The sequence below is a fragment of the Hylobates moloch genome, unplaced genomic scaffold (genome assembly GCF_009828535.3).
Source record: "Hylobates moloch isolate HMO894 unplaced genomic scaffold, HMol_V3 SCAFFOLD_6, whole genome shotgun sequence".
Lineage (NCBI taxonomy): Eukaryota > Metazoa > Chordata > Mammalia > Primates > Hylobatidae > Hylobates > Hylobates moloch.
The window spans coordinates 152,621,728-152,649,503 of NW_026652281.1; the positions used below are offsets into that span (position 1 = coordinate 152,621,728).

At 43.5% G+C, this 27,776-nt stretch overlaps 1 non-coding gene across 1 annotated transcript; it reads right to left on the reverse strand.

Moving 5' to 3' along the window:
• Positions 1-5,422: 5,422 nt before the first annotated feature.
• On the reverse strand, positions 5,423-5,525 carry LOC116472108 (small nucleolar RNA U13). The gene has a single exon (XR_004249013.1). It is a non-coding gene; the product is annotated as a small nucleolar RNA U13 (small nucleolar RNA).
• Between the last annotated feature and the right edge of the window lie 22,251 nt (positions 5,526-27,776).

A 27,776-nucleotide genomic window follows, 5' to 3' on the forward strand; every position in this document is an offset into this window, starting at 1 on the left:
CGCGGGAGCCGCGCCGCTGCCCACCTGTTCTTTGAACCCACCACATGTGATATAGCGAGCCCACAAACTGGAAAATTACCTACAGGGCTAAAACACAAGGAAGAGTCATATGGAGGCAGCGGGGCCTGGTGGAGAAGGAGCCCCCAGCCTCTCCTGTTTGCCCCAGGCAAGCTCACAGGTGAGACTTTGCACTAATTGTGCACAAACTGCGACATTGTGGTGCCTTCCTGTGCCTTCCGACAGGTGGGAGGAGAATAAGCATGGAGCCCCCGAGGCACACTGCCTGACTTCCTGGTCCTGCCCTGCCACTGTCGGCTGCATGTGCACTCTCTCCTCTCTGAGCTCGGCTTCTTCCTCTATGAAACGGTGAGGACATAACAGGATTGTCATAACTATTAACTGAGACGGTGTTTCCAGAGGGCTTGGCACCAAACCTAGAATCCCATCAGCCATAGGCAGGAACCCCTGGGACCCATTAACAAACCAACAGTCCAGGCCAGGCGCGGTGGCTCACGCCTGTAATCCCAGCCCTTTGGGAGGTCGAGGAGGGCGGATCATGAGGTCAGGAGATCGAGACCATCCTGGCTAAAACGGTAAAAATACAAAACAAAATTAGCCGGGCGTGGTGGTGGGCGCCTGTAGTCCCAGCTGCTTGGGATGCTGAGGCAGGAGAATGGTGTGAACCCAGGAGACGGAGCTTGCAGTGAGCCGAGATCGCGCCACTGCACTCCAGCCTGGGTGACAGAGTGAGACTCTGTCTCAAAAAAAAAAAACAAAAAACCAACAGTCCAATCTCCATGACAGCCATGCACTATATCAGAAGCAAGAATTTTCTCTGAAAAAAAAAAAAAAAACCCTAAAACCAAAGTAATAATTCCATTTAGTTCACCAGCACAAACTATACCTTGCTCTGTCACCCAGGCTGGAGTGTAATGGCGCTATCTTAGCTCACTGCAACCTCTGTCTCCAGGGTTCAAGTGCTTCTCCTGCCTCAGCCACCCAAGTAGCTGGGATTACAGGTGTTTGCCACCACATCCGGCTAATTTTTTGTATTTTTAATAGAGATGGGGTTTCACCATGTTGGCCAGCCTGGTCTTGAACTCCTGACCTCAGGTGATCCACCAGCCTCGGCCTCCTCAAGTGCTGGGATTACAAGCGTGAGCCATGGCACCCGGCCTTTTGCACCTTGGCTTTAGATGAAAGGACCATATTGCTGGCACAGACCCTCCTGTGCCTGTGCTCACAGCTGTCTCCTCCCACCCATGGCCTTGCCATCACACACAGCATCCAACAGACTGGGGGTCAGAGACACAATTGTTGCCACACACGTTCCCCAAGAACTGCATTTCTGTAGAGCCCTAAGTCATGCTTAACATAACACTTTCAGATCACTTTCCCCAAGGCCATCATTCTCCAAACTTCTTGACTTTGTTTCATTTTCTTTCTTTCCCTTTTACTAATAAACAAAAATTAGAGATATGTTTCTGGTTCGAGACTGTCATGTAAGCCTAAGCATTTAACTCCTGACATTCTACCCTGGCATCTGCAATTTTCCACTGAAACTACCCGGAAATAAAATAGGTAGGGGAAATTCAGCATTAACCTTGGAAAGCAGGAACGGGTGGGATCCTGATCTGTGGGATAATGAGCCAGTGGAATTGGACTGGGGGAAGCAAGACTCCATAGGAATATTCCATATGGCAAGAAAATGTACTTCAGGAAGTAACCTCAAAAGAACACACTAACTTCCCTGCCACCCCAAAATCGAGGTAGCAGACACTGGGGGTGAGAATGAGGCCAATTTGAGGGGTAAATTTTCAGTCTAATGACTGCCTTTCAGAAGTGCCCCCAATTCCCAAGTCCTCTCAGAGCCAACAATGCCACTGCTCTCATAATTAAAACAAGGATGACAAACACATCACAACACCTGGGCTTCAGGTGGTATCACGCTCAAGAAAACATCAGTTTAACAGTGGAAAAATATTTGACACGACATTTAAATAGTAATCAAAATTTTGTCCAAAGGAACATTCATAACATACTTCATATTCTCATTTCTCTCATCCCACCAGCTGCTCAAAAAAACTTTTCTGTTTTGCTTGAAAAATCACCTAAATTATTTCAAACTAGCCCATACTACCTTTATTTTTTTCTCTCAACCCATTTATCTGACAAGTCCAGGTGATCAAATCAACACATATCATTTTGGTAGTGACTGAGAGCTATTTCTCAACCACAAGTAGATTTCTGTCATTTTCAATGTCAGATATTAAATCTCCTCCCTACCCATATGCTATGGTTTGAATGTCTCTGCCAAAACTCATGTTGAAATTTAATTGCCATTGTGACAGGATTAAGAGTTGGGACCTTTAAGAGGTGATTAGGCCAAAGGGTTCTGCCCTCCTGAATGGACTAATGCTATTATCTCGTTATCTCTGGAGTGGTTAGTTACTGCTGGAGAGAGCTCCTCCATTCCCTCCCTGCCTCTCGTGTACTCTCTTCTTCTGCCAAGTTATGATGCCACCCCACGATCTGAGACTTCCCAGCCTCCGGGAACTATGAGCCAAATAAACTTACATTGTTTATAATTTACCCAGTTGGTGGTTTTCTGATACAGTAGCAGAAAACAGACTAGACATCATAACATACAAAAAAGGCTCAGAAACCCAGCCAGCAAAGCAAAAACTGTTAAACAGGTAGAGAAGGAGAGAACCTGAGAATAACCAAGGAGGTGATTTTGTTTAAGATCACCAGGAAAACCAGAGTGTTGGACCAGTTTGTCTATCATTCTATAACTCAATGCCTGAGATTCCTTCCTAACAGATGTAGGTCACTGGCTTTTGAACGTCATTGCTGAGAGAACAGGAAAAAGTAAAATGGAGCTTAAATCTCAGTGTTTCACTTTGCACAGAGTGTGAATTTCAGAGGAACTTACAGTTTTGCTAGAGGTTCGGAGATTTTCCTATTTTCTTATTTGAAGCTAAGGTGAAACAAAGCCTTCTATTTTGTTCTATAAAAATCTCCCCCACAAACATCAAGAACACAGATATAAAAGCAATAAGGTATTAGATCATGCTGAGAATGTAAACCCAACACAAAAGCACCTTTGTTTCCCAATTTAGTATGTCTTTTAAGCTCTGCTGTGTGTGATTTACATACTGCGAAGAGGGGGATGTCACAATGATGCTTTTCAACAAATCTTTATTTGGGGTATATAAAAGTCAGTGAATACAGAAGGCACACTATCAAAGGGGAGTTTAATCTCATAAAAGAATAAATAAAACAACAGAACTGTCAAGTATATCAAATGATGTATTTAAGAGTCTTTGGGATTATTAAAGCGGACTTTATACACAAGATGACTAGCTTATGATGTTAGTGAAAAAAGATAACGTTTGGCTGACCTTGACTAAGTAACTAGAATGCTTGTTTCAGACAATAAATGTAACTTTTCTGAAATTCCTAATCCCATGTCGTATTTTCCTCTCCTATAGTTATACAATTCAAAAATCAACACTTTAAAATTTCAAAATCAATATATATCAGTGTCTGCAGTGGTTGGTGGGTAGTGTAACGTGCATAATGTGTTTTCTATGGTTGCACCTGCCCTTCGTTCCCTTTTTCTTCTCTTTTCTGCCTTTTATAGGCTTAACTGAGTAGTTTTTATAATTCCATTTTATCTTTTTATTGGCTAATTTTCTATAATTTTTTGTTATTTTCATGGTTGCTTTAGAGTTTATATCATTTCTCTCTCTCTCTCTCCATATATATATATATATATACATACACCCATACACACATATGTATTTCATAATATACATATGTAATATTTTTCAAAACCTGCATTCAAGTGATATTCCATGTATCGTTAAGAACATTATAATAGTATTCTTCCAAGTCTTCTGAAATGGTCAATTATCTTTTAAAGAACTCTAAGTCATAGGAAATAAACGCCGTATGTCTCCCATGTGCCATTTCTGATGTTCTTCCTTTTTATATAGATCCATATTGCCATCTGGGATCATCTTTCTGCTAGAAGGACTACCTTTAACATTTCCTGAAGTGCAGGGCTGCTGGTGGTTGATTTTCTCCAGCTTTTGTATCTCTAAAAAGTATCCATTTTGCTTTCATTCTTGAAAGATATTTTTGCTAGGTATAGCATTCTAGATGGACAGATTTTTCATTTTAATGGTTTCAGATATTGATCTGCTATCTTCTTATTTATATTGTTTCCAACAAAATATCTGCCATCACCTTTATCTTTGTCCCTCTCTACATAACATGTCTTTCTTTCCTCTGGCTATTAAGATTTTTTTTTTCTTTATCAGTGGTTTTGAGCAATTTGATCAAGATCTACCTCGGAGTAGTTTTCTTCAAATCTTTAACGTGTTTGGGATTTGTGGAGTTTTTCTAATCGGTAGGCTTTCAGTTTTTGTCAAATTTGGAAATCTGTGGTCATTATTCCTTAATTTTGTTTTGGTTTTTTTGTTTGTTTGTTTGTTTTTTGAGACAGAGTCTCACTCTGTCATTCAGGCTAGAGTGCAGTGGCACGATCTCTGCTCACTGCAATGTTGCCTCCCAGGGTCAAGTGATTCTTCTGCCCCAGCCTCCTGAGTAGCTGGGATTACAGGTGCACACCACCACACCCAGCTAATTTTTGTATTTTTAGTAAAGATGGGGTTTCAGCAGGTTGGCCAGGCTGGTCTCGATCTCTTAACCTCAAGTGATCTGCCCACTTCGGCCTCCCAAAGTGTTGGGATTACCGGCGTGAGCCACCGCACCTGGCCTAAATATTTTTTTTAATCTTTCCCCTTTTATTCTCTTCTTTGGGTTCTTTAAATGCATGGACTGCTTGCAGTTGGCCTCCAACTCACTGATGCAGGTTCTCTTCTCTTTACTCTCTTTTCCCTCTGTGTTACATTTTGGATAGTTTCTATTGTTATATCTTTGAGTCAACTAACATTTTTCTTCTGCAAGGTCTAATGTGTTGTCAGATCTCATTCTGTGTATTTTTCAGCTCACATTTTGTAGTTTTCTTCTCTGAAAGTTCATTTTATGTCTTTTTGACATTTCCTGTGTATCTACTTAAGTTTCTGAATATATGAAATATGGGTATAATAACTATTTTAATGTCCTTCTTTGCTAATTCTAACCTCTGTGTCCATTCAATTGATTTTTCTCTTCATTGTGGGTCATATTTGTCTAATTCTTTTCATGCCTGCTAATTTTTTTGGATGTCCTACATTGCAAATTTTATCTAGTTGGCGCTAGCCTTTTTTATATTCTTAAAAATATTCTTGAGTTTTGCTCTAGAACATAATTATTTGGAAACAGTTTGATCTTTCAGTTCTTGCTTTTTTTCTTTTTCTTTCTTCTTTTCCCTCTTTTTTCTTTTGTTCCTTTTTTCCCCTTTTTTTCCTCACATCAGACGAGTGACGTGCTGACACCGTAACAAGGTTTAAGGCAGCACATCTCACACATGACCATGAAAACCGAATCATCATGCTTATGAACCACAAAACGATTCAGGTATTGCTTTTAAGAGGTGCTAGGTAGAACCAGAGCAGAGTTTAATCTGGGGTGATTTATTTTGTGTGACTGAAGCAAGATTCTTTTTCGGCGTATCTGGCTGGTGGTGGCAAACCCTGTTCATGCCCCTGCGTCAGTGCCAGACACTGAGATACTGTTCCTTATAATTTCCACACTTATATTTCTGCACACTCATGTACTGGTTAGTCCTCTGCTGAACACTCAGAGGGGACTCTCTGCAGATCTCTGGAGTCCTTTCTGTCTGTCTGTCTCTCTCTCTCTCTCTCTGTCTCTTTCTCTGCAGGTCTCCCCTTTGCAGTACTTTGTTCTGCGACCTCTGGTTGTCTTGATCTCCCTGGACCCTTAGTTCTGTTCACTCAACTCAGGGAGTCTGCCGGACTCCACCTGTGTTACCCCTCCCTGCACCACGGCTTGGAACATCTTTTGAGGCAGTAAGCTGGGTGACAGTAAGTCTCACCTCATTTCTTCCCCATCTTTCGGGGATCGCTGTCCTCTGTTTCCTGATGTCCAGTATCTGGAGAAACATGTATTTTGTTCATATTATTGGTTGTTTCTGGTGGGAGGGCAAATCCAATCCTTGTTATTCCATCTTGTCTGGAAGCAGAGATCAAGAAAAGTCACAACTTTTAGATTTAAGTCTCAACTTTTTAGGTTTTAAATCTAAAAAGGCAAAGGAATCTAATCAGGCAAGAAAAACTGAGGTTAGAAATAGAGACTAGTCCAGTAGTACTTTAATACCCCAAAACTGCTCTTGGTTCATGGCTCTGGCCCACCATAGCATCAAATCTAGCCCTGGCCACACCTGTCATTACGGTTCCAGCGTTCTCATCTTCCCCCATCTAAATCCTTCACTTTTAGGAGACACAGAGGGTCCACTTGGCTTAGCCTGGTCTTTGGGGAGTATGGGGAGTGCCAATGCTTTGAGAAGGGATGGAATGGTTACGAACACCACCATGCCTTCCCTAAGTATTTTTTGAATGCCTATTATTGGCCAGGTAGTGTGCTAGGTGCTGGGATCATAGCAGTGAACAAAACAAACCTCCCTGTCCTCATAGAGTTTATATCCCAGTAATAAATGATAAATACCTTTAGCACAACACAATATAGAATTGCTATAAGCTTTGATTTTGTTGAGAAAGAAAAATGTGCTTTCTAGCAAAGTCATAAGCTAAGCTGAGATGAAAGACAGGCTAATCCACAAAAATTGTTTATCCTGTGTAAACATAGAATCTATTTAAGTCACCTTAGAGAGTCTTCTTTAGGCCATTTACAGAAAACATGAATGAAGCCCAGGGGACAGTCTCTGCAGTGAAAAATGCTGAAGTGGGCTCTTGAGGCTGGAAATCAATGCTTTGTGAAGAAATAAAAGCTGCTAATTTGTCTGCTGGGCCCAAGAGATTATATATCACTGGGGGAGCCCAGAGAGTATCCTTCAATTCACAAAGGGCTTTCCTCTCAGCCTGCCTCTGCAATGATTTAATTACTTCCCCTCCCTAGAACATAAGCACTGGTCACTCTCACCCCCAGCTTCAGGCATCCCAATTCAGGAGACGAGCCTGGGGCTGCAGTGGAAGGAACAGTGGGTCAGACAGACCTGGGTTTGAATCTTGGCTCCATTGCTATCAAGCTGTGGGGCCTTGGTCAAGTTTCTTCACCTACATGCCCTCCTTATTTCCCACCCCTGAAAATGCAAATACAGCTGCCAAGAAGCTTACATGAAATCCCGTCCGAAGTATCAAGCAGGTAGGCACAGATCAGGAAGTCTTCCCTTGCATTGCATTTTGTCTTGGCAACGGCTGTATGTAAAGTGCACATTCACTGGTCTTTTCCAGCCCAGCATCCATTTCACCTTCTCTGAAGAAAACATCCCAGATTATTTTGGGGGAATTACCTGTTTTTTATTGAATACATTCTGGTGGTCTGATAGGGCCTGCCCCTCCCTAGCTAAGGGAGTAGACACACAACCTGAGACAGGTTGACCAGATGTTTCCTCCCTGAGATTTGTATCTTCAGCAGAAGGACAGAGAAATTGAACGCATATGAATGAAATAGCATCAGCCTCATCAGCATCCCTCTGATCAGACTGATTCTGCTGTGAGATGATTCATGGAACACTTGCTTCCAGAAACCCTGGTGCTTTGTTCCTTGTCCTCTCCCAAGCCTGGTTCTGCAGCCTCCCTTCCACTCAGTGTTACCTTTCCAGTGAATTTCCATTTGATGAGGTTAGCCATAGTACATTTCTGTGACTTACAATCAGAGAGCTCTATCTGATCAGCTGAAGAAGAAGAGGAAGAGAAGAAGGAAGAGGAGGAGGAGGGAGAGGAGAAAGAGAAAGGGGGGAAGAGGGAAAGAGGAGGAGGAAAAAGGGCAGAAGGAGAAAGGAGAGGAGAAGGACTAGGGAAGGAAACACATTTTATGTCTTATTTGGATTTAACACAGCTGGAGCCACAATTTTTGCTTGCCTGGCCAGCAAAGAGAAGAATCAAACACAAGGAACCTCAGGTTTTTTCCTAATTAACAGATAACTGATGACCCTATATAATCTATATAATGATGGATCTTCCCCCAATAATTTATTTCATTTACAAACTTCATTCCCTATAATAAACATATTTAATAGATTAAATAAATGAAGTGTATTACCTGCTTCTAGTGGGCAATCCCCTGCTATCTTACCTGGAATCATCAGAGCTAGCAGGCACCAAATCTCCCACTTTCGGACACTGAGATTGGCCTGATTGGCTGCACCTCCAGAAATACAGCTAATGGAGATGCCCATCCCAGCTTTGGGAGGGTGGATAGAGCACCAAAAGAGACTTTACGGAGGATGCAACACTGAATCTGATCTTAAAGGAAGATCTCATAGGACATGCTTAGATGAAGAAGGAGGGGAAAGTATGTTGGCAGAAGGAAAAATGTATGCAAAGACTCAAGTGGGAGTGTGTGGGGAGGGGAGAAAGAGGGTCCTTTTAAAATCAGAGCACTTTTGAGGTCAGTGCACTTTTATCCAGAGATTTATGGAGTCTCAAGGATACCCAGGAGACCTTGTTATGCTCGTGAAGTAGAGAAGCTGGAAGAAGTCCACATATTTTAGTAGTTTTGTTACTGGAAAGGAGACTCAGTCTAGACACCAAGAGAGGGTTCTTGGATCTTGTGCAAGAAAGAATTCAGGGTGAGTCCATAGAGTAAAGTGAAAGCAAATTGATTAGGAAAGTAAAGGAATAAATAATGGCTACTCTGTATACAGAGCGGCCCCGAAGGCTGCTGGTTGCCCATTTTTATGGCTATTTATTGATTATATGCTAAACAAGGGGTGGATTATTCAGGCCTCCCCTCTTTAGACCATATAGGGCAACTTCCTGACATTGCCATGGCATTTGTAAACTGTCATGAGGCTGGTGTGGGAGTGTAGTAGTGAGGACGACCAGAGATCACTCTCGTCACCATCTTGGTTTTGGTGGGTTTTGGCTGGCTTTTTTACTGCAGGCTGTTTTATCAGCAAGGTCTTTATGACCTGTATCTCGTGCTAACCTCCTGTCTCATCCTGTGACTTAGAATGCCTGAACTGTCGTGGAATGCAGCCCGATAGGTCTCAGCCTCGTTTTACGCAGTTCCTATTCAAGATGGAGTTGCTCTAGTTCAACACCTCTGACAGCTTTAATTTGGAAGAGATGGAAAACTTTGAGGAGGACCCGGAGAATGACCAGCAACCTCACAGACAGAATCCTGGGTACCTTGGGTAAAGGTTTCCTCTCCATGCCACCCACAAGACACTGTGGCCCCAATCTCCAGCCCTCCACCTCTCTGGAATGTTTCTATTACATCGTCTGTCCACTCAATGGCTCCCCCAGATTTTACTTGTGTCTTTTATCAAACTTACCATCTTCCTCCAAAACTCGCTGCTCCTCCTGTAATTCCTCCGTTAGTGAAAAACACTCCATCTTCTCCATATATGACAACAACTGAACTTCAAAATGAACTTTTGCACATCAAAGGGCACTGTAAACAGAGCAAAAAGACAACCTATACGCCGGGCACGGTGGCTCACGCCTGTAATCCCAGCACTTTGGGAGGCTAAGGCAGGCAGATCACGAGGTCAGGAGAATGAGAGCATCCTGGCTAACATGGTGAAACCCCATCTCTACTAAAAATACATTACATATAAGCATTGTGTAATGCTTCCCCTGCCTACACCACATTCAAAGTCATACACTCTTGCTCATTCTTCTGGGATTCAGGGATACATCTGCTCCTTTCACCTGATTTTAACACCTAGTGTTCTAATCCAGGTCTCAATATCTCTTATATGGGTTACCTCAACCAGCCTCCGCATCATCATCTGAGCCTCCCCAAGGGCATACACCATGGACCTGAGTTGTTAGGTCATGGGCTATGTGTCTCCAGCTTTCAGAGCAACTCTGTAAAATCAGATGAGCAGCACCTCTAATTGACTCTTCTGTTTCTACCTGAGGCAACTGGATATGGTAGCAAATTTATACACTATTTGCCCCTTTCTTTAAAATCGATGGCTTCATTATATAAACTTTTACTAGGTTATAGATTTCTTTAGGCCTTGCCTTATTGGAAGAAATTCTGTGTGCAATCTTGCTGAAGAAAGTCCTCCTAAATGTAGGTAAAGGAAGGAAAAAAGCTGGTGTGGCTTCACCTGGAGATGAAATCCTGAACAGTACAGCCTTTTAGGAAAAAAAAATGATAAAATTGGAAGTAGGAAACATTTCAAGAATAAAACTCCTGGGGTGAAGTTTAGAAGGGGGATGAGGGATAAAAGACTACACATTGGGTACAGTGTACACTGCTCAGGTGATGGATTCCCCAAAATCTCAGAAATCACCACTAAAGAATTTATCCATGTAACCAAACACCACCTGTTCCCCAAAAACAATTGAACTAAAAATTAAAAAAAAAAAAAAACCTCCATTCCCTGATTAGAAACCACAAAAGGGGCCTTAAGAGGTTGTCTGTAAATAATGTACCTTGAATCTCTCAAGGCCTTTCATGCTGATTGACCATCACAGGAAATGGTATTCAAATCAGCATCTATCATTTTTGGAAGGTTTATAAACTGACATTTTACTTTGCCAGAAATAGGAGACTCCGAATCCAACCTTGTTTGTGTCTTCTCTGGTGTTACAGAGGCAAATGAACTGATGAACCTGGCAGATTTCCCATCTTCAAACAATGATGGTTCATGCTGACACTTTGTCCCTGGCTGCAGAGGGCACCTCTTTTTTTGTTCACCTGACAGAAAACAACAATTGGATTGGTCTCTCCCAGACCACGTGGTCCTGGCAGGCTGCCCATCATGGGCCTCAACTCCCCTGACCACGTGGGTCAGGCACAAGACCCACAGTACTCTGTTCAGACTCTCTCTTGGGCATCTGAAATTTCCATGGAGACAGAAGGACAAAAGGACAGAGCTGTCCTTTCAACAAATGATGCTGGGAGAACTGGATATCTACTTGCCGAACAATGAAGTCATACCCTTATCTCACAGTATCTACAAAAACTAGCTTAAAATAGACTAAAGAGCTAAATGGAAAAGTTAAAATTACAAAACATAAGGAGAAAGCTTCATGGCATTGGATTTGGCAGTGATTTCTTCTTTATGACACTAAAAGCACAGGCGACAAAAGAAAAAAGACGGAAATTGGACTCCAAAATGAAGAATTTTGCACATCAAAAGGCACTGTAAACAGAGTAAAAAGACAATCTATAGGCCAGACGCGGGGGGCTCACGCCTGTAATCCCAACACTTTGGGAAGCCGAGGCGGGTGGATCATGAGGTCAGGATATCGAGACCATCCTGGCTAACACGGTGAAACCTTAAAAATACAAAAACAAAATGAGCCGGGTGTGGTGGCGGGCACCTGTTGTCCCAGCTACTAGGGAGGCTGAGGCGGGAGAATGGCGTGAACCCAGGAGGCAGAGCTTGCAGTGAGCCGAGATTGCACCACTGCACTACAGAGCAAGACTCTGTCTCAAAAAAAAAAAAAAAAAGACAACCTATAGAATGGAAGAAAATGTTTGTAAAGCAAATTCCTAATTAAAAATTAATATTCATAATATGTAAAGGACTCCTATAACTCAACAACAACAATTAAAAACTAGGCAAAGGACTTCAATAGACATTTCTCCAAATAAGTTATACAAATGGCCAATGAGCACAGGATGAGATGCTCAGCATCACTAATCATTAGGGAAATGGAAACCAAAACCACAGTGAGATCCCACCGCACACCCATTAGGATGGCTACTATCAAAGAAGCAGAGAATAGCAGGTGCTGGTGAGGATGTAGAGGGATTGGAAGGAACTCTCGTGCATTGCTAGTGGAAATGTAAAATGGTGCAGCTACTATGGAAAACAGCACAGAAGTTCCTCAAAAACGTAAAAATAGAATTACCATATGATCCAGCAATTTTGTTTCTAGGTGCATAACCAAAGGAATTGAAGGCTGGAACTCAAAGAGTTATTTGTACACTTATGTTTGCAGCAGCGTCATTTACACTAGTGTGAAAAGATCATCGTGGGCATGTTAACATTTTAAAGCATTTATTTGAGCAGACAATGGTTCATGAATCGGGTAGCACCAAACTGCGAGTAGTTTGGGCTCCACCAAGAGGGTGTGAGGTGAAAATTGTTAAAAGGTGTTCATGAAAGCAAGACAAAGAAAATATTTGATTGGCTAAGGCAGGAAGTCTCCAGTTAGAGGTCAGCTGGAGGTTTCTGATCGGTCAATTCTGTAGTGAGAGGTTAGTTAGCAGTTTCTGAATGGTTAAGCTGGGATTTCATTTTCCCAGGCCATGCTCACTCACACTGAAAGGGGTTTCATTTTGCTTATGTAGGAATCCAAGGTGCTGGGTTCTCAGCCAAATGGACTCCAAATTAATTTTTTAACAATAGCCAAAAGGTTAATCAGCTCAAATGTCCATTGACGGAATGAGTCAATGAGTTTGTTTACTCGTCGATGAATGAGTAAACAAAAGGTGGTATATACATACAATTAAATATTATTCAGCCTTAAAAAGGAAGAAAATTCTGACCCATGCCACAATGTGGATGAACTTTGAAGACATTATGCTAAGTAAGATAAGCCAGTCACAAAAATAACAAACTCTGTGTGATTCCCCTCATAGAGGGTCCGTAGACAAATTCACAGAAACAGAGTAGTGGTTGCGGGGGCTGGGTAGAGGGTGAGTCATGGTCTAATTTTTAGTGTTAAATTAAGCTTAGCCTAAAGCTGACTGCTTACATATTTTAAGTTCAGCCCAAAGATCCCTCCATACATGGTGAACTGTCCCCTAACTGGATGTATGAACAGACTGTAACCTACTCTTGTACCAGTCACTGAGTTTCTGCAAATCAAAGGTGGCCAGCCCCTGTTTAAATAAGGCAAACATTGAGCTGTAGCCAATACAGTAGTTTCTGCACCTCACTTCCACTTTCTGTACATTACTTTCCTTTTTCTGTCCAGCAATCTTTGACCACACTGCAGCAACAGGGTCTCTCTGAACCTATTCTGGTTTAGGAGACTGCCCAATTCACGAATCTTTCTTTGTTCATTTAAACTCTGTTAAATTTAATTTATCTGAAGTCTTTATTTTAACAATTACAGAGTTTCAGTTTTGCAAAATATAAAGAGTTCTGTGGATAGATGGTGGTGATGGTCTCACAACAATGTGATGGTAGTCAATGCCACTGATCCGCACCCTTAAACAGAGTGAAAATCGTCAATTTCATATTATTTTATCACAATAAAAAGAAAAGGAGGTCAGAGCTGAGCCATCAGGCAACAGTCTCCGGAGTGATGCTCTGTCCTTGCGTGCTGTTGAAGACCCTGGTGCTTCCCTGACCCCTCCATGGCAGACCTGAAGGATCGGCACTCCTTTCTAGCCTGTGAGTGCCCCGTTATGTTTACCATCAAGTCCCCTTTTGGACGAAGTCACCCAGTGTAGGCTTCTTTTTGCCAAAGAACATTCCCTGAAATGCCAGCATTCTACATAAAGTGGCTGCAGCTATCTGCCTACCAGACAGCCATCCCCAGATTGTTCTATGGAACAAAGAATACCTGCCGTTTGCTTGCCACCCCTTACGCATCCTGCTGCCACCTCGTCCCAGGGTCATCCTAAGCCATCCAGAATGAAGATTTATTTGGCAGTACATTCATGTTTTTATTTTGGTTTCTCTCTAATATTCTTTCCTATTTTCTTTTTTTTGTTTTGTTTTGTTTTTGTTTGTTTGTTTTCTTGAGACAGAGTCTCGCTCTGTCGCCCAGGCTGGAGTGCAGTGGCGCAATCTCAGCTCACTGCAAGCTCCGCCTCCCAGGTTCACGCCATTCTCCTGCCTCAGCCTCCCGAGTAGCTGGGACTACAGGCGCCCGCCACCACGCCCGGCTAATTTTTTGTATTTTTTAGTAGAGACGGGGTTTCACTGTGTTAGCCAGGATGGTCTCAATCTCCTGACCTCGTGATCCGCCCGCCTCGGCCTCCCAAAGTGCTGGGATTACAGGCGTGAGCCACCGCGCCCGGCCTATTCTTTCCTATTTTCATTCCTGTAGGTGACATGTACCACAGCTCATGGGCCAGTAAAAGCTACCAATTGCACCAGTCCTGATTCCTGGGCATGACATGATAGTCTGCACTCATCCCGTCTGGGTGAGGAGCTTGTGCAGACATCATCTTCATCTTACCCAAGAGAAAACAGAGGCTCCAAGAGGGGAGGGGATTTCCCCAAAGTCTCAGAATGAATACGATGATGGAGCCAGTGTCTTGCCCAGCCCTGTCTAACTTCAAAGACCATAATCTCTATCCACTGGAGAAAGCGTGGCTGGGATGTTCTGTATATTGGAGTAACTCTTGGATCAAATGCTGAAGAGTCAGAGATAACTCTCCAAATCACATAGATTGATTTGAGACTAAGACTCATTATTATTACTTAGAAAATAGATTTTGTAAACTACTTACAGCATGAAAAACAAATCTGCAAATTGAAACAAGGCAGTCAATAGATCAACAGATGTCATTTTTTAAAGCCAAATTTAACACATTCACTAGAGCATATGAGACTCAGTGGCAGAGCAAGAGATCATGAAATTAAATTAAATTTACTTTAATTAATGTATAAATTTACAATTTAATTAATTGGGTTAAATTACTGCAAAACACAGCCAATCTCAAATGGAGGGGTTTCTGAATCAAAGCCAGTATAAAAATGTTGTTCTAATGAGAACACATGGACACAGGGAGGGGAACATCACACACAGGGGCCTGTCAGGGGGTCGAGGGGGGAAGGGGAGGGAGAGCATTAGGACAAATACCTAATGCATGTGGGGCTTAAAACCTAGATGACGGGTCGAAAGGTGCAGCAAACCACCATGGCACATGTATACCTATGTAACAAACCTGCATGTTCAGCACACGTATCCCAGAACTTAAAGTAAAATTTTTTTTAAAAAATGTTCTTCTATATTTGCTGCAAAATAATCAATGTCATGTTATTGCTCATATATGTTGCAGTGAACACACACGCCTAAAAAATAATGATGACTACAAAACCAACACAGTGAGAAGGAAACTAATGTTTTGTTGGTGCCCTCTATGGGCCAACTGTGATGAAAGTTTTATCATCCTTGTTTTGAATATGAAGAAACTACAGCACTGAAATACTGGTTAACTAGCCCGAGGTCATATACTAATAAGAGGCAAAGCTGAGCTTCATACTTGATTCTACCTGATTCCAAAGTCTGGCCTTGTTCCATGATCTTTCAAGTTTACGTATTCATTTATCCAATGACGTATTTAGACACACACATTACGCACACTGCTCCTAAATCACCGTGGATTTATTTACAATTTATAATTGTAATAATTTCTATGAAAGCAAGCAAACAATAGGAAGTATTAAGAGAAAATACAGACCGGGGGTGACCTTTTTGGTAAATTATTGTTCATAATATTTGCTGCCTGTCCTTGGGAGAATATTCTACTTGTCCAGCTCATTGACTTCAGGCTTCGCTATGGGACTTTACACATCCCTAAGGAACACATGCTTTGTACTCTATGGGACTATTATAGGTCCCCACCCTGGGGAACTGGGGAGTGTCCATGTGACTTGATTTAGCCAATAAAATGAGGCTGGAGAGATGTGTATTATTGCCAGGAAGAAGCCTGGTTTTTATGCTTATGGCTCACCGTCTTTCTTCACTCCGCCCTAAGTCCAGCAATGTCCCAGTGAAGGCAGTTCATCAGCCTGTGTCCCAGAGTGAAGTCTTTGTGAACAGGAGCTGCAGCTGGCCCTCGATAGCACTGTCATTGTTGGACCAGGCACAGTGGCTCACGCCTGTAATTCCAGCACTTCGGGAGGCCCAGGCGGGTGGATCACTTGAGGCCAGGAGTTTGAGACCAGCCTGGCCAACATGGCAAAACCCCATCTCTACTAAAATATAAAAGTTAGCTGGGCATGGTGGCGCACGACTGTAATTCCAGCTACTTGGGAGGCTGGGGCATGAGAATCACTGGAACCCGGGAGTGGCCGAGATCGCGCCACCGCACTCCAGCCTGGGGGACTGAGCGAGACTCTGTCTCAAAGACAAAACAAAACAAAAAAAGAATTATTATCGTTGTAAGTCACTGAGATTTGCGGATCATTTGCACAACATAATTTGACCTATCCTGATGGATGAGTCTTCTTAACTTGGGGGTGAGTGAAGACCCCTTGGAAGAAGTGACATTTGAGCTGAGACCTGAATAAAGAGAAGGGTTCTATCTGTGAAAGAGCCAGGAGGGAAGAGATTTCCAGACAGTGCAAAACAGCCAGTGCACATGCCCCAGGGTGGGAGAGAACTCAGCACACTCGAGGAAAGGAGGCCTGAGTTACTGAGCTGACAAGAGTGGTGAGGGATGAAGCCAGAGATGTGTCCACGCCTGAGCACAAGGTCATCGCCAGCCACGTGAGGAGGTTGGGCGGTATTCCATGTGTGACAGGAGGACACCCAGGGAGCCAAGCGGTGGAACGAGGTGGTCAGATTCAAGCATGTGAGATTGTCCTCAACACTGGGTAGTAGAGGAAGCAGAGAAACCAATTAAGAGGCTTTGTTCAGGCCTGTTAAGGGCCGAATGGTGTCCCAGTAAATCACATGCTGAAGTACTAACCCCCAGTAGCTCAGAATGTGGCCTTCTATGGAAATAGGGTGGTTGCATGTATAATTAAATTTAGATGAAGTCACACTAGAGGAGTGTGGTTCCTTAATCCACGTAATTGGTATCCTTATGAAAAAAAGGAAATTTGGGGCCAGGCGTGGTGGCTCATGCCTGTAATCTCAGCATTTTGAGAGGCCGAGGCGGGCAGGTCACGAGGTCAAAAGACCGAGACCATCTGGGTCAACATGGTGAAATCCCATCTCTACTAAAAACACAAAAATTAACTGGGCGTGGTGGCACGTGCCTGTAGTCCCAGCTACTGGGGAGCCTGAGGCAGGAGAATCACTTGAACCCAGGAGGAGGAGGCCGCAGTGAGCCAAGATCATGCCACTGCACTCCAGCTTGGCAACAGAGTGAGATCCTGTCTCAAAAATATAAAATAAACGACAAAGACGAAATTTGGGTGCACACGGACACGCAGGGAGAATGCCATGCAATGAAGGCAGACATTTGGGTGGTGCTCGCACAAGCCACAGCATACCAACAACTATCAGCAAACCACCAGCAGCAGAGCCAAGGGCACGGAACAGATCCTCTCTCACAGCCCCAAGAAAGAACCAACCCTGCCGACACTCTGAACTTGGACTTTCAGCCTCCAGAACTGCAAGACAATAAATTTCTGTTGCTTAATTCACTCAGTTCATGGTACTTTGTTACGTCACCCTAGCAAACTAACACAAGGCTAGAAACAATGGTGCCTTGGACTGGGGTCATAGCACTAGAGGTGGTCAAAAAGCAGATTAATTCAAGGTTTTTTTGGTTTTTTTTTTGAGACACAGTTTTGCTCTGTTGCCCAGGCTGGAGTGCAGTGGCACTATCTCGGCTCACTGGAACCTCCACCTTTCCAGTTCAAGAAATTCTCCTGCTTCAGCTTCCCCAGTAGCTGGGATTACAGGTGCACACCACCATGCCCAGCTAATTTTTTGTATTTTTAGTAGAGACAGGGTTTCACCTTATTGGCCATGCTGGTCTAGAACTCCTGACCTCAAGTGATCTGTCCACTTTGGCCTCCCAAAGTGCTGAGATTACAGGCGTGAGCCACCACACCCAGCCTCAAGGTACATTTTTGAAGGTGGAAATAATGGAAGTTTCTATTGGATTAGACATAGATTAAAATGGAAAGGGAGGAATTAAAGAGGAAATTCTCAAACTTGTGTATCATGCACTGTGTTCAATGCTTTCAAGGATTATTGCCTAATTTCATCTTCACCAAAGTCCCGTGTATCAGTTGGGTCCCCTGGGATGCAGACACTGAGACAGAATTAAGAATACAAGAAGTTTATTGGGGGTAATACCTGTGGATGATAAAAAGGAGAGGAAGCAGGATTGGGCAGGGAAAAGACTGCGATGCAGATGTGACAGAAGATTCAGCCATCCCAACCCAACAGGGATCTTCAGAGCAAAGATTTCCCATGGCAAGCATCGTGCATTGGCAGAAATAGGCCCTAGTGTTCCCACCATGCTTGGTCATTGGCTGGCAGGAACTGGAAACAGTGTGGCCTCTGCTCAAAAGTGAAGGTGGACCCTGAAGGCTCTGACAGCTAGAAGCTGTCAGCTAAATTCACTCCTAACAGTGAAACAGCAAGTTCTTATTTGAAGAGAGATCCAAGCTGCTCACCATGCTCTGTAACGTACAATTTCTAACCATATTTCTCAAATTAGGAAACGGAGGTTCAAAAATCAAACTTTGAAACGTTGCCTTGAATGGGACAACACAGACTCTAGCTGTGCTCCTCTAACATCATGGTCTCTGCTGAATTATGGTGAGTACTTGTGGCAGAGACTGAAAGCTGGCTCACTCAGCACCCATTCCAGTACCCTCAAAGCTTGCCTCACAGCACGATAGGGGATGAAGAGCTAAAAAACAAAGTCTCAGATTCCTTTGCAGTGTGGGTGCAGGTGCGTGGCCTGCTTTAGGCCTGTTTGATGTATCACTAGACTTGGTCATGACTGTCAGAAGTGAAAGGTAGGACTGTGGCAGCTAAGACGCTCACCTGGACAGCTCTGTGGCTGAGTCTCTAGACCCACAGGTGCTGAGTGGCAGGTGGTTAACAGCTGCATTGTTTTTGCTAGAACAACCCTTGATATGACTGACTGATTCTCCCAACTGTGCTGTGCCTGGTTCTTTAAACACTCCGGAGTTTTGCAAACTATCCAATATCCTTTAACAAATCACCTTCTGTTTACACTAGAAGGAAGGACCTCTGTTGTCTGCAATAGAAAGCCTTGAGATTCACGATACTGGCTAGAGTACACTGAGTCATACAGACACAAATGCACTATTTAGCAGGGAAATTGAATTGAAATCCAAGTGCATTTTTCAAGCTCTGGCGTACTCCACTGCAGCATTTCTCCTAAATGAATCGAACACATTTTGGCCTTAGCCGCATGCAAACATGTCTAAAAAATCAAGTACACACCTGGCAGGCAGTGTGTTGGTTAAAAGGGTCTCAGGTCTCCTAGAAATTGCTGTGCAAGAACCAGACTTTTTTCCAGTTGTATGCAAATTAACTATCAGCATCTTTAAACAAAGCAAAATACTAACTGAAAAATCAAGTGCCTCAGCTACAACATAGAATAGGTGTTCACAGATTTTTGTTTAATACAAGGCCCTCTTAAAAAGTCCCATTTTTATCTCTGATGTAATTCAAAGAATGTGTATGTTTTTTTCCTCCCTACCTGTCCATCAAAAGCAAATCAAAGGCCTTTTTCCTCAAGGAAGTTTCCACACTATGCAACAGCCAAGAATGTCAAGAGCTGATTTGCAGGCTGAGCTCAGTCACATTAGGGACTTCCTGCTATGCAAGCGGGGCTGTTGAAGGCAACAGTGAGATTAGTAAGGGTGATAGTCAAAAACCTGGACCCTCCTCACAGCCTGGCAAAACGACGCTGACTGAGTGGTGCAAGCTCTCCCTTCCCTGAGCCTCTCTGTCCTCCTCTGCAATCCTGCCTCAAGCGGTCATTTTCAGGATTGCGCTGAAAATCTGACAAAGCAGGAAGCTGATAGGTCTACAGAGGTACTGAATAGAGGTAAACAGAAATTTCAGAGGCCACCTCTGCATGGAGAAGCCACAAGCAGAACCGCCCAGTGCACCACCACCTCGGACCACACCTCCCCAAGTCATCCAGTCCCCAGAGCCGCCTTTTCCTGTTGTTTTGTTTCTTCTATAGAGATAGGATCTTTCTCTACTGCTCAGGCTGGAGTGCAGTGACATGATTATGGCTCACTGCAGCCTTGAACTCCTGGGCTCAAGCCATCCTCCCACCTCAGCTTCCTAACTAGCCAAGGCTACAGGCTCTCACCACCTTACCTGGCTAATTTCTTTCCTTCTTTTTTTTTTTTTTTTCTTTTCATAGAGACAAGGTCTGGCTGTGTTGCCCAGGATGATCTCAAACCCCTGGACTCAAGTGATCCTCCCACCTTGACTTCCCAAAGTGCTGGGATCACAGGCATGAGCCACCGTACCTGGCAAAGCCTCTTGGCCAAAAGCCCCACTCCAGTGGCTCCCAAGGAGCTGGTCTCAAAAATCCTATCTGTTCAATGGATAAAAAAATCCAGCATCCTTATACAATGGAATACTACATGACAATGAAAAGGAACAATGCACTGATGAATGCACCAACGTGGAGGAATTTCACAGCCATTGTGATAAGCAAAACAAGACAGACACAAAAGACATGCTACAGGGATTCCATTGATTGGGCATGCTAGAAAAGGCTAAGCTAATTTAGAGTTACAGAAAGCAGATTAATGGTTGTTGGGGATGGGGGCTTGACTGCAAAGGGACACAAGGGAAACTTTTTTGGACACTGGATATATTCTAAATTTCAATTGTGATAGTAGATATGCAAATGTATATACCTTGGTCAAAACTCAACGAACTATACAACTTACCGTGAATTGTGCATATATAAACTATGCCTCAATAAAGTCAACAAGAAGAATCCTGTCAGGATGACTAAGACTTTCTATGTGAAAACCCCTTTTCTATGTGTTCCTCTTTAAATACCTGCCCCCTTGTTCTCTCTGAGGGCATAGATAGTTCTGCTGCCAGTTAAACCTGAATTACAGTTATCCTCATCCCAAAATGTTGTCTGAGAAAAATATGTAGTCTCTGCACTTACTTTCTGTGTGCCTTTGAGTATAATACTTCACCTCTCTGTGACTCAGTTTCCACACGTGTACCATGGAAACAGCAGTACAAAGAGGGCTCAACAACACAGCTTACACAAGAGAGCCCAGCCCAGAGCTGGGCATATGCTGTGTGCTCAACAAAGCCTGGTTTCCTGTCTTCATGCCATCAGTTACGGCTCTTTAGATTGCATATAACAGAACATCTGGCCCAATTTATTCAGAGGCGACACTAATGGCAGAAGCGCCCAGAGCTTGTACTGACTCTAGAAGGTCAGCATCGAGACCAGGCACTGGATTTCTCTCCCTCTCTCTGCCATGCACTTGGGCACGTCAGCATAATCCTCTGGCCCCATGTGGTGCACTCCCTCCCAGCAGCACCCACCTCTCCCTTTGAGCCTCCAGAGCGCTCTGCCTCCCATGCCATCCTGGAGGCCCTCTCTCTGTCCCCAGTTGGGACACACACCTGTTGTCTTAGCCAAGAACTGCAGCTACGGGCATGTAACATGCTAGTAGGATTAAGCAAATCATCCTGGAGCTGAAATCTGGATTCTACACTCCCCAGCCAAGTGGCTGCTACAAAATGGGGTACAAGTGACTGCTTCTCTCAGCAGAAGAAGGGGAGTAATGATGTGGGAAGATAATCAACAAATGTCCATCCAACACTTTCTGTCTGTCCGGGAGTTCATCAGGAAACAGAAAATAGAGAAGTTATTTTAACAGAGGATTTAATCTAAAGAATTGTTTGAACAGGTGACAGAACACTGAAGCCATCAGAGCGTAGCAACTGCAGGAATCAGCTACCATTCCTAATACCAGGGGAATGAAGAGGAGAGGCTGGGATTATGAAATCAGAGAGACTCGGGGAAAAGAGAGCACTCTTTGGCTGGTGCTCCTGGCCCTGAGCTTAGAGGAGAGGCCCTTTGGTTCCAGGACCCAGAACCCTGAGGAGAGGTGCTGGGATCTCTAAAGGGGTGTAATGGGGCTGAATCAGGGTGTGTGGAAAAAACCTAGCTCTTGGATGAAGAAGCAAGGCTGGAGTGATGCCAACAAGAATAAGATGCAAACAGGAAGGGACCTGTCTCTCCTTCTGCTTTCAGTCTTTCCCCCCTCCCTAGGCCTGCATTAGGGCCAGCTGGCAAAGCACAAATGTGGCTTACAGAGTCGTAGAATCACAAAGCATTGTACAAAAAATTGGGTTTGGAGCAGAGAGACGATTACTTAACAACTAGCCCCCAAACTATTCCACAATCAGGGTATCAGTGAGGACATTTTCGCTGCAAGAAGTAGAAACTCCAACTTAATTAGCTTAAGCAATGAAAACATTTTCTTCCCCAGGAAGAGCTACTCCAGATTTGCTTAATAATTCCACTGTTCAACATTGCTGTTAAAAACAAGGTTCTTTCCATCTTGGAGGAGACGCTTCTTGGTTCTGGAACCCAGAACACTAAGGGGGAGTGCTGGGGTCCACACTGTGGATATGTGTGTGGATATATCACATATGTGGATATGCATATGGGCACCTCAGGAGGTTTGCTGTCATGCATATACATATATACTATATGTGTATATATATGCTGTATATATGTGTGTGTATAGAGAGAGGGAAAATTTATTTTATTTTTTAATTTTTATTTTTAGTTCTGGGGTACAAGTCCAGGATGTGCAGGTTTGTTACATAGGTAAACGTGTGCTGTGGTGATTTGCTGCACCTATCAAGGAAATTTATTATAAATATACTGACATAAAGGAAGTGTAGAGCAAAATTTACAAATGATAATAAATTATACAATACTCCTCATTCTAAGTTTCATGTAGGCAACTGGTTCTCACAGGATGCTTTCATTGATTTTTGCCAAACTCTTGGATTCTTTTTTTTGAGACGGAGTCTCGCTCTGTCGCCCAGGCTGCAGTGCAGTGGCGCAATCTCGGCTCACTGCAAGCTCCGCCTCCCGGTCCCTTCACGCCATTCTCCTGCCTCAGCCTCTCCGAGTAGCTGGGACTACAGGCGCCCGCCACCAAGCCCGGCTAATTTTTTTTTTTGTATTTTTAGTAGAGACGGGGTTTCACCATGGTCTCGATCTCCTGACCTTGTGATCCGCCCGCCTCGGCCTCCCAAAGTGCTGGGATTACAAGCGTGAGCCACCGCGCCCGGCCTAAACTCTTGGATTCTTAGCCAACCTATGGTTGCAACTGACCAAGTTTAGTTCAGGCATGACCTTGCTTGACGTAGTAAGACAAACTGAAACCATAAAGAGGTGTGTGTGAACTTCACTTATTAGCCAATAACATGAGCATCTCCCATAATTGAGCTAAAAAAAATAATCTCTATCTGGAGCCCTCCTTCCACCGGGGTGACTGAATGTTCATCTTAGTTAATTCAAAGTTTACCTGTCTCCTCATTTTCTAGGGATTACATCCGATTTCCAGGACATAGTGGGAGGGCCCATGTGATCTTGCAACAGTTCAAAGAGCTCACTGTTGACATAGTTGCTCATCCGTCTGTCAGTACTTGTGTTTACACATCCCTCATTCCCGTCCGTGGGACGCTTTGGATCTGCTCGTTCTGTTTCCATATCCCACACTGAGAGCCCAAGAATCTCCACGAAGCAAAGTCCCCATCTCCCAAGACTCATCAGCATGCTCTGTCAGGGAAGCAGGATGCAGATTCCTTCTCCCTGGAGCACATTAATATCTGAGTTTTCCACGTTTTCCCTCTGCTCTCCTCTTCCTTCAGACTGATGAAATCATTTCCATTCTGTGGGAGCAGTAAATCCCTACATGCCTTAAATGCCCTGATCCAGTTTAGCTGAGAGTGCAAGGGAAACTGGCTCGCTCTTTGAAGAAAAATAAAGCTGAATCCCTACCTCTCATACTGCATACAAACTCTAGACAGATTTTAGATTACATTTTACCTTCTAGATGAATGAAAGACCCAAATGTGAGGTGTAAATTATACAACTAAAGCATTAAACATTAGAGCAAACCTTTTAAGCCCACTGTTGAGGGAGACCTTCTCTAATAAGACTTCAAAAGGCCAAAACAAAAGAAAAACAAATTGATGGATTTAATTACACCGATGTTCCAGATAATCTGTTCAACAAAAGTACACTGCTGACAAAATTCACAGCAGGATGACAGGTTGGGGGAAGATATTCACAATGTTTTTGGCAGACTTGGAATACTTACAAAGATATAAAGAAAAGGAAAAAAAGGCAACAAACATAAAGAGGTGCTAGTAAGTAGAGGAGAAGATTCTCAAATTTTTTAATAACCAAAGAAATACAAATTAAAATGACAATATAGCACTTTATTCCCATCAGATTGGCAAAACTTAGAAAGAAGAATAACACCAAGTCTTGGTGAGACATGAAAAAAACAAGAGCATTTTTGCACACTGGTGATGAGTTATACAATGACTTATCTGGAATGATATTCCAGAAATATCATTCTGGAAAGTCCTCTGGCAGTGCTATCTAAATTAGACAAGCAGGTATCTACAGAAATTTCACCCTTGGATATGTTTCTGGAGTCCTTATTAAACAAGACCATAATTGGCTATATGTTAATAAGTTTTTGCAGGGTTTATGATACTGAGAAGTACCATAACACATCCTAGGTAGTGGATAAGTAAAATGCATCCTAGGTAGTAGATAAGTAAAACGTGGTGGCTCTACACCAGGGAATTTTATCAGGAGTTAGAAAGAACAAACTAGATCTATACAAAACAACATAAACAGATCCCAAGCACTCAGTAGTGAGTGACAAGTGAGAAAGCAAATGGGATCTCCAAAAGAATACCATTTTTATAACTTAAAACCATATGCCCAAAGCATTACGTATTCTACAGAGATATTTTGTAACGTGTTAGAGCTGTTGCCTACAGAGGACAGGAAAACAGAAATCGAGGGCGGGAATAAAGTGAGTGATTTCTTTCAAACATCTTGTCTCCATTCAGGCTTTCTCCATCCCCCTAAGGATTCAGATTTATTGGCCCTAGAGTTCTGAGTCTAGAGCCTTTCTTTCTGCCTTGATGCAGCTTATCATTGAGAAAATTAGCCCAGAACAGCTCAGTCATTGGATGAGGAAGGAGAGGAATAGCAAAGGGAGTTGGGGGTTGGATTAGCTAATCAGCTAACCAACCAAAATCTTGATGTGTCATCCCACCACGAATGTTTCAGCGTTCTTGGTGAGAGTTTTCAAATCCATAACAAAATAACCAGAAAAAGAATGTCTACTCTATGTTGCAATTTGCGTATGACTTGGGTGAGTCTGTTTCAAATGACCCTCCATGAGGACTGCCATATTCAGTTGTGCAGCCTGTGCACTGCACAAAGATGCTCCTGCCCAGGGGAGCAGGAGGAAGCTGGAATTCACCAGGGACTCTGTTTAGGAGCTGGGCCTGCCTGGGGCTCTTTCAATCATAGCCTGGGGCTCTTTCAACCATAGAGAGGAGCCTCAGGAGGTCTGCTGTAACTTGTCTGCCAGAAAGGGTAACCTTGCGAAATTCCTACAATGATGCTGTATGTACTTGCTGGAGCCCTGACTTAGTTTACCCTCAGTCTCCCCATGCCTCAGTCTGGTCAATATCCTTATCAGAAATTCACACTAGCTTCCTTTACAATCTGCCTTTAGGACAGTCCTGAGGCAAATTTCACTTGTTCTTCCCTCTGCCTGGAATGCTCTTCCCCAGATAGCCACATGGCTCACTCTCCTCCTTCACTCAGGCCTCTGCTCCAACGTCACCTCAACAGAGAGGCCTTCCCTCCACATCTCCTCTAAAACAGGCCCCCATCCTGCCTTGCTCTCGCCTCTCATCCCACATTCTTCATCCTGCTTATCACCCACAGAATGTGTATGTATTCATTTATTGCAAGCTTCTCAAAAGGAGGGACTCAGTCTCACTCACTAATTGGTGCCTGTCCTGCGCTGGCACAGAGTAGGTGCTCAGCAAATACATGTTAGATGAATGCATGGATTGCATCTAAACAGCAAGCAGAGTATGGTATTCCTCTCCAAAGAGTGCAGGAAATAGAACAGCAAGTGCTGAACGAGGGCAAAAAGAAATGTGAAGTATTACTTCTTCCTTAATTCTGCCCTATTACATATAATAAGATGAATTTGACTAATGAACCAGTTCCTTAAAACCCATAATGGAGTGGCTCAGTTTTCTCGGAATGATAAACATTGTCTTTAGCCTCTAGGAACTATTTCAAAGACATAATTGGCTTCTAAGCGATGCTTAGCACGCTTTATTTTTAAACAAAGAGCCAATTCATGATGTGTTCTTCAGATGCTTTGTATGTGAGGCTTACTGGGCTTTCACTCTAAAACAAGAAATGCTGGCCAGGGGGATGTGAGAGGGGTAACATTAGGACAAATACCTAACGTAAATGACGAGCTACTGGGTACAGCAAACCAACGTGGCACATGTATACATATTTAACAAACCTGCACGTTGTGCACATGTACCCTAGAACTTAAAGTATAATAAATAAATTAATTTTTTAAAAAAAGTTTGTGCTTGAATGTTCTTGGCTGCTTTATTCATAATAGCCCCAAACTGGAAATACTGTAAAGGTCCAACAATTGAAAAATGGATACAAAAGTAAATGTGATATATAACAGAATTCTATGCCACAATGGGAAAAAAATCCAACACCGTGGATAAATCTCAAAAACATGCTGCGTGAAAGAAGCCAGACATATATACACACATAAGTGTAGCCGTATGATTCCATTTATATGAATAATAAATGTTTCAGAGCATGAATGAGTTCCAGAACAGGCAAAAGTATTAGCTTGGTGCAAACGTAATTGTGGTTTTTGCCATTGAAAGTAATGACAAACAACGCAATTACTCTTTTTTTGTTTGTTTTTTGTTTTTTGTTTTTTTTGAGACGGAGTCTCGCTCTGTCGCCCAGGCTGGAGTGCAGTGGCGCAATCTCGGCTCACTGCAAGCTCCGCCTCCCAGGTTCATGCCATTCTCCTGCCTCAGCCTCTCCGAGTAGCTGGGACTACAGGCGCCCGCCACCACGCCCGGCTAGTTTTTGTGTATTTTTAGCAGAGACGGGGTTTCACCGTGGTCTCGATCTCCTGACCTCGTGATCCGCCCGCCTCGGCCTCCCAAAGTGCTGGGATTACAAGTGTGAGCCACCGCGCCCAGCCCGCAATTACTCTTGGCTACTCCAGACAAGTGGTTAGGGAAGGCACCTCTGAGGAAGGTGACACTAATAACTGAAAATTAGTGTCAGAAATTATGGAAAGCCGGTGACAGAAAACAGGATAATGTGATGTCAGGAGTGCGGGTATCCTGACTGAGAAAGGGCAGGAGGGGACTTCTGCGTCTGAGTGGGAGGCAGGCGTCATTGGCCTCTACAGGAAAGGTCTGATGTTGCCTGGCATGTGACCTCAGCTCAGCCAATCAGATGCTCCTGCCCAGACAGTGGAGACTCCATTCTGGTAGTGGCTGCAGCAACCAGTTTCAGGAGAGGAGTGACTTTCATCCAGTGTTCAGGGGTGGAGACCACAGAGTCCTCGCCACAATGGTTCCGTGGCATAATCTGGGCTGTGACAGTAACTGCAGGCACTTTTCAAGGAGCTGAGAATATAGCAGGGGATAAAGAAGACAGGATTCCTGCCCTTATGGTAGAAAATTCTAGCTGAAAACATAGAGAAGAAACAAATCAAAAATAAGTAAACAAGGTGATTTTTTGTTTAGTTTGTTTTTGGTTTTGTTTCGAGAAAGAATCTTGCTCTATTGCCCAGGGTGGAGTATAGTAGCGTGATCTCACCACACTGCAGCCTCAACCTCCCAGGCTCAAGCGATCCTCCCACCTCAGCCTCCCAACTAGCTGGGACTACGAGTGTGCCACAC